The 13,124-nt window shown below is 42.6% G+C and overlaps 1 protein-coding gene across 2 annotated transcripts in view; it reads right to left on the bottom strand.

Moving 5' to 3' along the window:
• ZNF512B (zinc finger protein 512B) overlaps positions 1-9,094 on the bottom strand; it is a 282,920-nt gene extending 273,826 nt beyond the window's left edge. For both annotated transcript variants that reach the window (XM_069243246.1, XM_069243247.1), the window contains exon 1: positions 9,038-9,094. The gene's annotated coding sequence lies outside the window, so the exon portion shown is untranslated. The remainder of the gene's footprint in view (positions 1-9,037) is intronic.
• Between the last annotated feature and the right edge of the window lie 4,030 nt (positions 9,095-13,124).

Raw genomic sequence — 13,124 nt, 5'->3', positions numbered from 1 at the left:
CCCTAAACCAGCAGTCTCGCCTAGGAGCGGGAGTCCAACTACAACAAGGTGTTTGCCTCAATCAGTCACAGGGCTGAATTGAGTGAACTTTTGTGTGGTAGAAAGGCAGAGTCAGATGTGAATTAATGGTGACATAAATAGAAGGAAGGGAAACAGGTGAATATGGTCTGCACGAGCTAAAAAGTTCAAAATGGGCAAGGACAAGAGTGACAAAAGGCATTTTCAGGAGACATGTGGGTGATGCAGTTAAGGTGGCTTTGCTTTGCAAGGCCCTTTGGGGGGGGGGGGTGTCTAATTTCAGTCGGATGGTTGGTAACAGCATTGCCACTGAAGGTAGAAAATGTTTGAACCAGAGGATAGTAGATATGTACAATGATGTCAAGTGAAAGGAAGTACTGAAAGAAGATAGGATATAGGCAGAGAGTGAGTGGTAGAAATTTGGGAGGGGTATAGTTATCGGATAGTTGCGTGACAGGTGTAGAAGGAGTTTCAATTCAAGCTGTGGGAGGTTACGAGTGCCATGTCACCGGAGAAGGATAATCCACGGATGGTGAAAGACACAAATATTGATTCCAGAATATTGTGTGACATGAATATCATGTCAAAAATATTGTCATTGCAGGAATATCACGGAAAAGAATATCAAAGATAATATTTGTTTTTTGTGTAATATTGTTTTTTCAAGATGTTGCTATATTTTAAATAGTTTACTATAAAACAGCAATTAATATCATTTTGAAAATAACTTTATATTATTTTAATATTAATTGTATGTGTTAGTTTCATTAGTACAATTGTTCTAAATTTGGTAAAATTTACTTTGTACTTTTAAATGTCTAAATTTTTTTTTACATAAAATAGTAACTTAAAATGTACTACTGGGTTGTTTAGTTTGTAGGGGAATAGGGTGGCAAGTTAATTAAATTATAATTTATGGATTTTTGCTGTAAATTAATTTTTATTTAAAATTAAACATTTGGGGCCTCATTACGCGGCTGGCCGTCCAAGGACCGCCAGCCTCACGGTGACGGTCGGACCACTGCAACTGTGGCAGTCAGAACGTCATATTACAACCCTGAAGGGCAGACCCGCCAGCAGACCACCGTCTCTGCCGGGAACATGGTTCCCGACGGTGGTCTGAGGTGCACTCAGCCAGGGCAGCACCGAGTTCAGCATTGTCTTGCTGATTATAACTCAGCTTTCCGCCAGCTGTCTCATGGTGGGGTCCCCGCCATGCAAAAGCTGTCGGAAAGCCAGTGTCGAGGGCACCCTGCCCAGCACTGTCAGAAAGCGCACTGTCTGCAAAGCAGACAGTGAGCATTCCGAGGGTGCTGTAGTGTTACGATATTGGCCTTGGCTCTGAGACCAATATCGTAATACTGTTCCCAACTGCATACTACAATGCTCCCGCTGGTCAGCCCAGCTGGAATACTGTAATACGCTCAAGGGGGGAGGGGTACGTCACCGCCAAGTCCCAAGATGGCTGCCAACACTTCCTGGATGACGTGTTGGAAGCCAATGAGAGCTCTGCAGAACTCTGCACGAGCTCTTATCATTCATGAAGTTGTTGCTGAGGAACCGCGGCCCTAGATATAAACATTTAGATTTCCTTTAATTTCTCTTAAACAACTGAACGGATTTACACCAAACACCAAACACCAAAAAAAGCGTAATCTGTGTACTAAAAGCTACATTTCTGCCAAATTTTGGTATAATTCCGTCCAGCGGTTCAGGCTGTATTCATGTTCAAAACTCCAATGGGAATTAACATGGAAACACATGTTTTTTTAACCCCCCTCTTTTCTCAGCCCCCCTTGAAAATCACCTCAAAACTTCCCACGCACAGCAAGAATCACTGGCACACTTTTTTGGGGGGAAATTTGTGTGAAGATTCGTCAAACAGTGCCACAGTTATAGGCAAGTCAAAAAACACGTTTTCTATGGAAACATGGCACTAACTATAACTATCTATTGGCAACCGCCAGTAGGTAATAAACTATTGTGACTTATTACAATTAATTATTTTAAATTATATTATTTTTACATATTAATAATTTAAATACATTTTCTATAAATCAAGATTTATTTTAAAAATGATATTCTTACCTTTTTGGTGATATTATCTTTCACAAAATTGTAGATAGAAAATGTTTTTTTTATTTTACACTGTGGGTATATAAACACAATATTTTTCACACAATAATCATGTCAATGTATATTGCTGTATTTGCTATTGTGTCATACAACCCCACAGATGAAGGAGCCAGTAGGTAATTGGGAGTATTTTGTTCAATTACATTTTCCTTGTTTTCTTTTGTTAAAATTAAATCCTTTGTTTAAAATATTTTGTATGTAAGTATATATGTGTTTGTTTGTTCTAGTTTATTTGCATCATCTTGTGTTTAGGTCGTTTGATTCATGTTGTGTATGGTTACCTCATATGTACAGTGAAACAGTTTAGAGCATCCTATATTGAGGGGGAAGTGTTCTACTTTTGTTATAATGTATGAAATGGTGTTATGGAGATGGAAGAAGAATGTGACAGGATCAAAATGTACATTAGGTTTAATCCTGGAGGATATCATCATCCAGAGTTTCTCTTTCTGCTGCATTACCAATAACGCTATCTGTGGACATTGCCTCCCACATCCTCTCTGGTGGCTCATACCGATCTCCTAATACCTTTTGCAGTGTAGTTTCTCACAAATTATAAAATTACACTTATTGCATACAAACCTGTATAAAGAACTGGGTCCTTGTACCTATCTTCCAGTCAATCTTGCATCTTAATATGAATCTCTAATCACCAGAGCAGTGGCAACTGTTTGTCACTAGAACCCAGCATCACACAATGGGCGGATGCACCCAGAGTGCCATGTCTGCAGCTCTTAACCGCCTGTGGGAACTCGAGCTCCGAGTCTCCAAAGGCAAGGCATTTATCTATATCTGTAGTTTTGCTTAATGTGAATTCCACAGCATTTTAGTTTTAAAGAAAGTTTACCTCAACCGCTTTTTAATTCATAGCTTAAGCTGTCTGATTGCAAGAAGACTTGTTCTGAAAGCTTCTCTGATGATGCATTCCACCCAATGTTTACCACTGGCTTTGAGGTTTGTAACTCACATTTGCTTCCTTTCGGTTTGCAGGCTCGGTTTGTTTTAGGCTGTCCAGCACGTGTTTGTACACAGAGCACAGCCTGTTCACTATTGCTCCTTGTATTCCTCCACCAGTGCTCTTTTTCTGTAAACAGGTCTTTAAATTTTGTTCTTATCTTTTCATCACTAAAACTGTATGTGCAAATGTAATGGTCATTTCAACTGAAAATGCGTTGTCTTTAATAGCAGTGTGCTACCACACAATGCATACTCCTCTTTGTGCTCATCACTGTTAACAACTCCACTCTATGCCACTCTCCGACACTACACTCTATTTCACTCCACTCTATGACACTCTGCTCTATGCCATTCTACGCCACTCCAATCTACTCTACACCGCTCCGCTCTAAACCCCTCCACTCTACGCCACTTAATTTCATTCAACAGCACTTTACTACACTCTACACTGCTCAACTTGTTGCCACTTTACTCCACTTTGCGCCACTCCACTCTACAACACTTTACTCCACGACACTAAGCAATTCCCTCTATGCCACGCCATGCCACTTTACGTCACTCCTCGACCCTCCACTCTACCCCATCCTCTCCAATCTACGACACTCTGTACCACTTTGCCACTCCACTTTACAGCATTGTACTCCCCTCCACTCTATACCACTCTATGCCACTTTACTTTCTAACACTCCTGCCTACGACACTATACTCCACTCTATGCCACGCCACTTCAATTTACACCATTCCACTCTACATTTGACTTCACTATAGGTTATGCCACTCTACTCCATTCTACTCCACTCTACACAACCCCCCTCTAAGCCACCTTACTCCACTCCATGCCACTCCTCTCTACTCCACTCACTCTACCCCATTCTACTGTATGACACTCTATGTCATGCCACTCTACAACACTCTACGCCATTCCAATTTATGCCACTCTACTCTACTCCACTCCACTCTCCTCTACACCACTAACTTTTAGCCATGCTAGACAGTGGTCATGCTTACAACATGGCTAAAACACATTTTAATTTCAAAATCTTTAACTTTTTTCAGCTATGTGAAGGCCTGGCAGCTCCCAAGACACTCATAAAGTGGTCTACAGTCAGTGCAGCCATCAATGGCACCATTTAGGAAGGGGGTGTGGAGGACTAAGGCACTCCCAGGCATTTTTCCCTTTGGAGAAAGGCCGGTCTGCCTCCAATGAAAGATGGGGGCTCTGGCTTCTAGCCACAGTCATGTCTTTCACTAATGCCCTCTCCTCAAAGCTGGTGCAAACTGCCAGAAGTCTGTGCATGTGCCGAAATCGCCTTTACTTGTAACTTGTACAGTACCCTGTTTATGTCGGGGGCACCTAATTAAGTGCCCACTGTAGCACAAACTGGAACAGTGTGCCTGATGTATAATTCAGGCCCAGGATTTTTTTATTTAAAAAAACGAGAAGATGGAAGGTTCATTCTTGTATCGGGCTACAACCCTTGCCCCTTGAGCCCAAAAAGTCTTTCTGCCCCAATAAGGCCTACAGCCTGAATACTACAGCCATCCTCATAACAAGCAAGGAGAAATTTTGATTCTTTCTGACACAGTTATGACATATGGGTCATAAGAGGCAGTTCAATCCCTGTTCGGTCCCCCTGGGTGGTAGAAAGGTTATATGGTGCCTGGGGGTAGGACTTGAAGCCAAAATGGAACGATGCCCTTCACCGTTTCTGTTTTGGGGCATCAATACCTTACGCCTACCGGGCTTTCTGCTCCCTGGAACAGGAAGCTAGATGTTTAAACATCAAAGCTGCCCCTGAGAAGCCAAAAAACTTGTCTGGTGCCCCAGGTTGGGGCTGAAACCCAGTGCCAATATGGGCAAGCCATGAACCCCATACGGTTTTTCACTTTTTACCAAGATGGTCTAGCAGGATTTCACAACAACCACTAGGAAAGACACACAGGGTTAAATATCCTAATCCACCCAGGGAGGCTTAGAACCCACCACAATATCACGGAAGAAAAGTGCTAAAAAAGACAATCTTGGCATCCGGCCCCAAACAAGACACCATTTTTGCTCCATTCTCTCTATCTTTCCACAGACAATGGCTGCAGCACTTAACTTAAGCGTTGTGGTCAACATGCATCCAGGGATCCCTAGCAGCACTGGACATTTCTGGAACTTAGAGATCTAGGGGAATCCAGGTTGGTGTGGCGTGTGTGCATCCTACCACTTTTCCTTAGCCAGAATGGCTGGTGTATTGTCAGACCATTGGTCAAAAACATTATTTTCCCATATCTTTACGACAGAAATCTCAGGCACCTCTAGCCAATGGCCGGAGTCCTACAACCCTGTGTTCCCACACTTTTCCAGAACAAACCCCCCGTCCACATTTGTGCGTGGGCCTAATGCGCAACATAAGAACCAAAACTGCAACCATATAAAGACCATATTGACATTACACTAAGTTCACACAGTTCAAGTCATAACTGCTGCTTGTCACAGGCGATAGCCCCACCCACACACTTGGGCTAATGTTTTGATTAAGAGAAGTTTAGGGAAACAGTTTAATAAGAACATTTATTATTATCTATTGAATGAATCTCCATTTTTGCCTTTGAAATGTAAGTCTTTGTGCAAGATAGAACTAATTTTTCAAAACACTGTCTGAATCACATGACAATATTATGGGTAACAAAATAGTGATACAAATTACCACTATTTCTGAACTCAATTTCTTGAGCATGTGTAAATATTGCCTAGCTTTCCTTTATACCATCTTTCATTCATAATAGCTTGTCTTGCATGGTCGGTACACAATGAAATATTCTTAAAAGCTGCAGCTTATTTGATAGCTCTAGGTTTTTAGACAACCAATAAACACTCCATAGTCTTATGACTTAAAGAGTCAGAGGGATGTAATGGTCGCTGGGGCAAAAAAATACAGATGAAAACACTGCTATATTTCTTATTTTCCTATTCACTTTTGTACGTTTTTTATTTCAACAATTTACTTTCTTTGGAAAACCGAGAGTGATCTATACCCATGACTCCTTGGATTCCGAATTTTGACTACTTCTCAGAAAGTTACAGCTCCTTCAGTTCCACCATGGGTTTCACTACTTTCCTCAACAAAACGCAAGTAGGGGGAAACTACAAAAATCGAAATATTTACTTACACTTACAAAACTGCAAAAACTGTGGTGATTTTTCATATAACTCTGCCTGTTTCTGAAAACTGGGAAAATTGGATCATAGCACATCAACCCCTTTGATAATGCCATTCTTAGACATACCAAACTTAATTGCATAGCACTTTTCCCCATTTGTTAAATAAACAAGCACTGGCAATGTCAGCTGGTCTGACTTATAAGTGAAACTGCCTCTTCAGTAACTCGAGAATTTAGGCACTCAACAACAGATCATCACACATGCACGCTGTTAAACATTCTTGCATTCATGCATCTATTCATTCTACCGCTGACTCATTGTTGGAGGGAGTGTGTTTTGGGCATCCCTTCCAAATACCTATGCACCGATAGTCTGCAACAGTAATGTTACAAACCACTGTACAGTTACCAATTTTTAAGTTGGGGTGGTAACTGATTCCCAAAGAGGAAGGGGGTCTGTCCAGGGGGATCTCTGACAACTTTCACTGAAGTTTTTCAAAATTAAAAAATCATTTTTATTTAAAAGAAGTCCTATACCGTTAAAAAATCTATTTTGATACTGAGCAAAAGTCTAAGTCAGCTATTATGCTGTATGTACTTGCGCTTTTTGAAAATAACAAAAATATTTATACAACAAAAACACAAGTTTGGAATACAATCATAGGGATAGTAGTCTGTTTTCCTTTGCAGTCCATCATCCAGATGTTAGTAGACAATCATAGAGACTCGCAATTTTTGATCTGCGACACTTATCGCAGAACATCAGGTTGAAATTTGCAACATTTTGCAACCAGAATCTTAGTATATCTGGCCCTCAATATGTGATGATTCAGTACACATCTCAGATGTAAAATAATCCCCCACAGACTGCAATGCAAGCACTTCATGTGAGATGGAATAGTACACAAACAGCCGATAGCATGAGGTGAAAGATAAATACTCCTCTTGTCACAGCCCCCACTATGTATATTTTAGAGAACTAGTAATAAATACAAACAGCTCTGAAGTAAAGCCAGAATAAACTATGTCTATCTTCTGCCTAAAAGAACTCAACTGCTTCAGGAAGTGTGCTGGAACCAAGCCCATATAGTCTGTGAACATCTGTCTCACATATCTAAAAGAATAAGGGCCCCAATAACGCCATTTGAATTCATCAAGAAATCTGTTGCCTCGTCAACAGAATTGTGCTTTTTTGAGACCTTGCCTTACCTTACACACAATCCAGGATAATAGTGAATTTTCCAAACGGTAGAGCATACATAACTATTTGTATCACTCATAAGATCCTTGTCTCTGATGTGGTTGGCTTACTCATTCAAGTTACTCAACTTTATGCTTGGCTCGTCTATTTTTAGCTATCATATTATCACGTTGCTTACCAATAGTTATGTAACTTATTTATTCATCTATATCTTGTTAACTTTAATGTAAAATCACCTAACACCTGCAAGTAATATCTGCTCTATTTTAAAATAACTTAATACATTCAGTGGAATTGTAATCTGCCAACATTATCTAGTGTGAAATATCTTGTTACTAGAAAGAAGCCACACCAATCAATGAATCGGAAAGCACAAAACTTTTTCTTGAGAACATGTCATTCTATAGGAAGACAGCTTTTTTAAATCCAAACAAAAACAAAATTGGACATGGAGGAATACTTTATGTTTCATTTTTAAACGGTCTCAGACTGTGAAGTCGAATAGAATTCAGACTTCAGAAGGGACTATGATGGAGCTGTGAAGGCGGTTGGAGGTTGGCGAATTACTGTCTGAAAGGTTGTCAGGTCAAAGAAAGATGGCTTGGGCCCAGATGGAGATTGTCACAGGGCCGAAGGTGGGCCCGAGCTCTTAAATTTTGCAGATAAGTGTGTGAACATCTAATCAATTCAAGATTTATTTTCTGGGACTTGTGGTGCAAAAAAAAAAACAATTTTATATATTCATTTGATTTCATTATAAAATCTGGCCTACAAGTCCAATTATGCAAAAAAAAAAAAAAACTGGACAAGACAATCTATTTGCATGGACCTAGGAAACTGGAGAGCTCTGCCTGCCACACTGAACTCGAATTCTTTGCATTTGTGTCACATGGTTGATGTGACAGTGCTGACTGGCCGATTCACTCTAGGTCTTCAGCAAATTTTACAAGAGTTTATAGCCAACGATTATGGGTTAAGCAGCTGCAGGTATTTGAACTCATGAAGGTGTCACTATGGGACTCTGGGCTGATACAGGTGCGGGATCTTGGTTTGGACAGATGCTAGGAGATGAAGCGGTGTGGCAAAGGGACAGGATGCCAACCACGGGGAAAAGTGGGGGCATGTGGGAGAAAGGCTTTCCAGAATCACTGGGGTTTGGGTATCGAACTCTGTGGGAGGTTGTGAAACTATAAAGGGTGGAAAAATTTCACTGTCAGGCTAGGGCTAGGTTGTCACACTCTCGTGGGGACATGTCAAACCGGACCGAAGATGGAGTAGTCTGCGAAAGAGGGCGGATGTTAGGCCGCTGTCAACCGTCAGCGCCTCTTTCTTCTGCCTGCTTGTTAATTCTTTTCTATAAATCTATATTTTCACAACCGCATTTGCAAAATGGCGAAGCACAACGCCCCCTCCCCCCGTGGACGCTGAGTGAGATTGGTCGCAGCGGCGCCAGCTGAGTACATCCCGGGGTTGACGACCATTGCCACCTTCGCACATGGGGTCGGGGGTGGCGGGAAAAAAGAGGCGCCAAAAAAAAAGAGGAGCGGCCTGCGCTGCCCTCATAGCCTTCCTTACCTCAGTGACTCGGCCGCCGCCGCCCGGCGCGCGCTCCCAGTGCTCAGGGGCATGGGCGTCCCCGGCGCTCTGGTTGTGGGCGGGGCGAGTCTGGAGCTGCGGCCATGTTAGGGCCAGGCATAACGAGCATTGACTGAGGCTACTTGAGAGAGTTTTGTGCGTGCAGACGATACTTCTAAGTGCATTCCAAATAAGCTAACGTGGCCTGACCTTAAGACGGTCGCGGGTAGCTTTCGCCGTGCTCGTGCATGTACAGGCCTGCGTATTAATATGTTGTTGGCTCGCTCTGCACGCTCGCTGACTATTATCCTCATCAGTGTACCTGGCCCGTTTTACCTGCTGTTGGCGTTCTACAGATTCTAGCCGGAGCAACAATGACTTCAGTAGAGCTCACTGAGTATGCATGGACATATCTTTCTAAATACTGCTCAGTTTAGGCGTGATGCTCAAAATTTTGAAAGCCAACTAGCTTTATTTTCTCTCCCACTTTATCATTCCGCAGTTCAAAGCAAGTATATGAGAAAACAGTCCCCGATTTTCTCGTAAATTTCCTTAAATCCCATCAAATGCTGTCCAAGATATGCAGACAAGACGTAGATTTGAAAGGAAACTGGGGAAATTCAATGTCCGTATTGGATTGCATTAACGAACAGGACTTTTTAAAAACGAGAAAGCCACATTAAAGCAATTCTCTTGTTTTAAACGCCATGATCTCAATACCTAAATCAGGAGTGCCGGTTTGCAGTTAAATCGTCTCAATGCAAGTACAACGGTGAGACAGACAGAGGGGCCAACAATAAGGCTCTGCGAAATGGATGACATTCGCTTTTGTGTAAATCCGAAACATTCTTGGGACATTTATGTGAAGTTAAGCAAATTGCAAATCTGTTTAGAGTTATTTTGGTGTGAAACAGTCCCTTGTGTCAAGTTTTGATGTGAGGATTGACAGCGCTTTGTACCACTAATTTACCAAAGGGCTGATTTAACGAATCAGGGTCGCATGATTCCCAAAGGATGAGGGCCCAGTAAAGTAAAGAAAGCCTATGCAAAACAGTGTTCAAAGTCCAAACCAAGCTTTATTTGAAGTTAAGAATCACTCCTAGAAACTACAATGCTCTTAACAAATCTGTCTAGAATTTGTGGCCAGTTTCTAGTGGGAGTCCCAGCAGATGTCGGGGAGCCACATTGTGGCCCTAAATCATGGACCTCTCCAAAACCATAATGACTGCCTGTATAGATTGCATCACTCAGTCCATTGGCTATGTAGCATGCCCTGTTAATTAATTCTTTCACATCAAGGTAATCATGGTCACTTTCCTCAGTCTCGATGCAATCTTCCTCCCAGGCAATGGCATAAGCGGTGGAGACTTCAAAGTATTTCAGTATTTGATACAACTGTTTGTAAGATGCTGAGTATGTGTACAAGTCAGCAGTGTCCCATCACAATCGTCTCACTTTCCTTAACTGCCAGCGAAGTAGGAGCAATGCTTTTCAGGCACAGGGGAACCACCCTGGCCACTGCATCCAACGTAGCAGAAAAGTATGCAGTTGCCATTTCGCTTTCCAGTGCTTCTGTATAGGGACTGCAGGTGCGCACCGTACTCTCACAACAAAATGAATACAAATCTTTATCAAAATTTGGCATCCCTAGAGCAAGGTGCCACACAAGCTATGTTTGAGCTCCAGGAAGGCTTGCAAACGTTCATAGTCTTAGGGCACCAGGTCCTTCACTTCACTCTGAGTCAGCCTCTGTAAAGGTTTTGCAATCTTTGCACTTCTCTCTGTGTTGTTGGTGGATTTATTTTCAGAACTGCAGAAATGTGTTCTTTGGATACCTTCCTTACTTCCTTCTCAATCTGGTGTCCCAAATAAAACTTCTTTCTGACAATATCATAATTTTGTACAGGACACTTTATGCTCATTTTCAGCTTGGTGGTTTAGCAAGGTGATTGTGTCAAATCTACAGCCCTCTCTCATTTTAGCTGCAACTAACAGATCATCTATATATTGCCTTAGCACAGATTTACAAGTCAGATTGAAAATTTACAGATCCTTCTTCAGGTTTTGGGGTAACAATGAAGGACTTTCTGTATAACCTTGTGGGATCCCACACCAAACCAAAACTCTATTGCAGAAACTGAATGCAAAAAGATCGACTATCATCATGATGAGAAATTGATAAAAATGCTTGACAGAAATCAATCAGCATAAAATACTGGGTTTATGCAAGAATGTGAAACAATATTACTGCAGAATGTTACCAGTTTTAAACAAGCATTGGCAAAGCCGATAGGTCTCACCTATGCAAGAGCTATTGGCTTAGCTATTGTGTTTTAACCATGTTGTCTACCAGCATGGCTGCTGTTCAGCATAGCTAAAAGTTAGTGGCGTAGAGGAGAGTGGCGTGGAGTGTTGTAGAGTGGAATGGGTGAAGAGTAGAGTGGAGTGGCAGAGAGTGTTGTGTATTGGAGTGGCAGAGTGTGGAGTCGCTTAAAATGGCTTACACTGGAGCAGCGTAGAGGGGACCGGTATAGAGCATTGGCCTGGAGTGTTACAGAGTATAGTGGTGTAGAGCAGTGGTTCCCAACCTGTGGTCCGGGGACCCCTGGGGGTCCGCGAAGCCTTCTCAGGGGGTCCGCGAGAGCCTAGAAAATTAAAAAAATATGAACAAATATTGACAAATTAGGTCCCCAGCTTCCAGTCATGACTCAAACGGGGGTCCCCAGATTCCCATTATGATTCAGTGGGGGTCCCTGGGATCCATTCATGTTAAAGTGGGGGTCCTTAGAAATCAAAAGGTTGGGAACCACTGGTGTAGAGTACAGTGGAATTGAACTCAGCAGCATATAATGCCATTTTGTAGAATGCAGTGGCGTAGATTAGAGTGGTTCATAAAAGAGTGAAGCGGCACAGAGTAAAGTTGTGTAGAGTGGTGCAGATTGGAGCGGTGTAGAGTTGAGTGATTCAGGGGGCAGTGCCGCAGAGTAAAGTGAGTGGCACAGAGCGCAGAATAGAGTTGAGTGGCATAGAGTTGAGTGGCATAGAGTAGTGCAGAATAGAGTATCATAGAGTGGTGCTGTGGGAAAGCACCTTTTTTGGCATGGGTAACCCCCACTTCTTCCCTGGTATCTGATGTAATTTGTAACTGTAAGTGCACTGGGTTCCTGCTAACCAGGCCCCCAGTGCCAGATCTCTTTCCCCTAAAACTGCAAAGCCTTTTCCCCAATTGGCAAAATCTTTAGCACCCTTTCTAAGTGCCTAGTGAATGGTACCCTTGGTACCTAGTGCCTGGGGTAATATAGAGGGTCCCTAAGAGTTGAAGCACAAATTGTGCCACCCTGAGGGACCCCTCACTAAGCACATGACAGGCTGCCATTGCAGGCTGCGTGTCTTGGTGCAGGTAAAAGAGAAAACACGACATGGCACATTGCATTTGTGTCATGTTCCCTAATACTGCATATAATATATGTAAGTCTCCACTCTAGCAGTCCATACAGCCCTAAGGCAGGGTGCATTATATTGCATGTGAGGGCATATCTGCACAAGTGGATATGCCCCTGCTATGTCTTTGTTGATTCTAAGACATAGTAAGTGACCAAGGAAGCCATATTAAACACATGTGCTGGACACTGGTCACTACGAGTTCCCCAGCTACTTGATGGCTTCACTGAAGATGGGGATGTTTGTTATCAAACGTCTCATATTGATGAATCCACACTGATGCCAGTGTTGGGTTTAGTGAATACATGCACCCAGAGGGCACCTTTAAGGTTCCCTCCAGAAAGCCTACCAGCTACTAGTGTGTTAACTGACTGGTCCTGACCAGTTCAGTCACCCTAGCCACGGTTCTGACCCCCTAAGGTGAGACCCAGTGCTCTCGGGGTCCAGAGACAAAAGCCTACACTGTGCACCTTCCCCAGGCAGGATGGACATTCCAGGGCAGGAAGCTTCAAAGGCCTAACCGCCTTTGTAATGCAAACAAGGTCTCTGCAAGTGACGGAGATAACTAACCCCCTCTCTTGACCCCACTTTCAGTGGCAAAACAGTTAGGAAAATTTGTCAGATTAGGAGGTGTACCCAGTTTATG

This window comes from Pleurodeles waltl, chromosome 7, assembly GCF_031143425.1.
Source record: "Pleurodeles waltl isolate 20211129_DDA chromosome 7, aPleWal1.hap1.20221129, whole genome shotgun sequence".
NCBI classification, from domain to species: Eukaryota; Metazoa; Chordata; class Amphibia; order Caudata; family Salamandridae; genus Pleurodeles; species Pleurodeles waltl.
The sequence above is the reverse complement of the archived record's forward strand: the minus strand, read 5'-3'. Positions and strand labels throughout refer to the sequence as shown.